Raw genomic sequence first — 3,222 nt, 5'->3', positions numbered from 1 at the left:
AGCGGAGCCCCCGAGCCCTGCGTGGGCAGGCAGGAACACTAGTGCGAAGGCTCGGGCGGGCAGCTGGGAGCCCTTTCGGTCCCAGCCATCTGGTCGCACCTTTCCCCTCGGCCATCTGGTCGCATGCAATGCTTTCCAATGGGGCGACGTGCCCGGAACGGTCTCCAATGGTCCCCGGGCAGTCCTACCCTGGGTGTCAGGGCCCGAGAGCTCCGGTGGTCCTCCCCGTGCCTGAGGCCCAGCCAGGGTCCCCGAGCCCCCGGGAAGCCGAGCCCTGCTAGGGCAGGTGGGAGCCCGACCCGGAAGGCTCGGCTCAGGGCGGGCAGATGGGAGTCCTTTCAGTCCCGACCATCTGTTTGCACCTTTCCCCTCGGTTCGCACGCGATGCTTTCGCATGGGATGACCAGATGGCCGGGCTACCCTGGAAGTCCGGATGAGGGCTCATTTGCCTCCCCGATCGGGTCAGGCGCGTCCGTGCCTAGGGTCCCCTCTGTCTTGCGGTGCGCACAGGTTACCAGAAAGGGGGGTAGCCTTTCTCCGGATTACTATGGACAAGGTAGTCTGGGACCCATCGCGGCCTAGTGGTCCTCAGCCGGTAGGTGGACGGGCCAGGATGCCGCCCCAGCCCTGGGTCCGTCCTGGGGCCTGCCGTGTGGCAGGCTGCCCTGGATGGGGTCCGGCGGGCCCGGGGAGCCTTCCCCTGTTGGGCTGGGTCCAGGGGCCCCGGGGAGGGCAGCCTCCCCACCCCAGGCTCTGTCTTCGGTCCTGCTGCATTGCAGGGTGCCCGAATGTGGTCCAGCAGGCTCGGGGAGGTTTCCCCTGCACCTTTGGGCCCTGGAGCCTTGGCTGGGTCCAGGGGCCCATGGGGCCCTGGGTATGTGGTTCCGGCCCTGGGCCCCGGCCCTGGGCCCCGGCCTGCTCCTGCCCCTGAGGGCCTGCTCCTGCCCCTGAGGGCCTGGGGAGGGTGGCCTCCAAACCCCGGGCTCCGTCCTTGGTCCTGCCGCATGGCAGGGTACCCGGGATGGTGAGACAGGTGAAGGCAGCACCCGGGCCGCCCGCCGGGGCCTCCAGGGGCCCGGGTACACACCTGCCTCTCAGCCCCTTCCCGATGGTCCTTTTTCTCCGAGTTTGCTCAAGCAGACCTCCGTGAGGTCCGGCGATGCTGAGACAGGTGAAGGCAGCACCCGGGCCGCCCGCCGGGGGCCTCCAGGGGCCCGGGTACACACCTGCCTCTCAGCCCCTTCCCGATGGTCCTTTTTCTCAGAGTTTGCTGAAGTAGACCTCCGTGAGGTCCAGCAAAGCTGAAACGGGGGAAGGCAGCACCCGAGCCGCGTCCGCCGGGGCACCCAAGGGCCTGGGTACGCACCTGTCTCTCCGCCCCTTCCCGATGGTCCTTTTTCTCCGAGTCTGCTTGCCCCGGGAGCAGGCAGCATACCCCCTGCACAGGGTGGCCTGCCAGGGGATGCCCCAGCTGTACTCTGATCGATTGGGCACTCTCAATCCGTTTAGGGATGGACTGCTTGGCCAGCCTCGGCTGTTGTTTCAAGCAAAGAGCTTCCACCACGCATGGACCATCCGACTCGAGGGCCTGCAACCTGGCGTGAAGCCCTTTACCCAGCAGAGCGAAGGCCGAGTGGCCCCGGCAGCTCGTGCCCCCCCAGTGGTCTGACCCGAGTGTAAGGGGTCGGGTGGCGCCATACCCTTGGATGCTGCTGCCCAGCAGGTCTGTAGGCCCCGCGCGCCACACCGGCAGCCTTTCTGCCCAGCACATTTCCACAGCAGCTCAAAATGACCGTTGCAAGGGGTGCCGCCTCCGCCAGGCTCCGGCACCCCTGTGTCTCGCTCAGGCTGCGCCTCGGCCCGCCTCTCCCTCCCAGGGGAGAGGGCTGGGCCTGTCAGTACCCATGTGACCGCACCTCTCCACACCCCTCCAGCGAGCACTCCCACCCCGGCGGGTGGGCTCCTTCCCCTGGCAGGCTCCCGAGAGATGGAGGGGCGTGCAAAGGCTGTCGGTCGGGGAGATGGGCACGCGGCCTCCACCCTGCCAGCAGGTGTGGCTACCTGGTTGATCCTGACAGTAGCATATGCTTGTCTCAAAGATTAAGCCATGCACGTGTAAGTGCACACGGCCGGTACAGTGAAACTGGGAATGGCTCATTAAATCAGTTATGGTTCCTTTGATTGCTCCATCTGTTACTTGGATAACTGTGGTAATTCTAGAGCTAATACATGCCAACAAGCGCTGACCTCCCGGGATGCGTGCATTTATCAGACCAAGACCAATCCGGGCTCACCCGGCCTCTTTGGTGACTCTAGATATCCTCGGGCCGATCGAATGTCCCTGTGACAGCACCAATACATTCGGAAGTCTGCCCTATCAACTTTCAATGGTACTTTCTGTGCCTACCATGGTGACCACGGGTAACGGGGAATCAGGGTTCGATTCCGGAGAGGGAGCCTGAGAAATGGCTACTACAGGAAGGCAGCAGGCGTGCAAAATATCCACTTCCGACTCGGGGAGGTAGTGATGACAAATAACAATACAGGACTCATTCAAAGCCCTGTAATTGGAACGAGTACACTTTAAATCCTATAACGAGGATCCATTGGAGGGCAAATCTGGTGCCAGCAGCCGCTGAAATTCCAGCTCCAATAGCGTATATTAAAGTTACTGCAATTAAAAAGCTTGTAGTTGGATCTTGGGATTGAGCTGGCGGTCCGCCGCAAGGCGAGATACTGCCTGTCCCAGCCCCTGCCTCTCGGCGCCCCCTTGATGCTCTTGACTGAGTGTCTTGGGAGTCCGAGCGTTTACTTTGAAAAAATTAGAGTGTTCAAAGCAGGCCGGTCGCCTGAATACTTCGGCTAGGAATAATGGAGTAGGGCTCCGGTTCTATTTTGTTGGTTTTCGGAACTGGGGCCATGATTAAGAGGGACGGCCGGGGGCCGCTAGAGGTGAAATTCTTGGACCGGTGCAAGACGAACCAAAGCAAAAGCATTTGCCAAGAATGTTTTCATTAATCAAGAAAGAAAGTCGGAGGTTTGAAGACGATCATATACCGTCGTAGTTCCGACCATAAACGGTGCCGACTAGCGATCCGGCAGCATTAGTCCCATGACCCGCCAAGCAGCTTATGGGAAACCAAAGTCTTTGGATTCTGGGGGGAGTATGATTGCAAAGCTGAAACTTAAAGGAATTGACGAAAGGGCACCACCAGGAGTGGA

General features: G+C 61.3%; 1 pseudogene; it reads left to right on the top strand.

The window, feature by feature from the left end:
• The first annotated feature begins 2,058 nt into the window (after positions 1-2,058).
• LOC144774771 (18S ribosomal RNA) overlaps positions 2,059-3,222 on the top strand; it is a 1,800-nt pseudogene continuing 636 nt past the window's right edge.

This window comes from Lissotriton helveticus, chromosome 8 (genome assembly GCF_964261635.1).
Source record: "Lissotriton helveticus chromosome 8, aLisHel1.1, whole genome shotgun sequence".
Lineage (NCBI taxonomy): Eukaryota > Metazoa > Chordata > Amphibia > Caudata > Salamandridae > Lissotriton > Lissotriton helveticus.
This window is presented reverse-complemented; position numbering and strand designations above follow the sequence as displayed.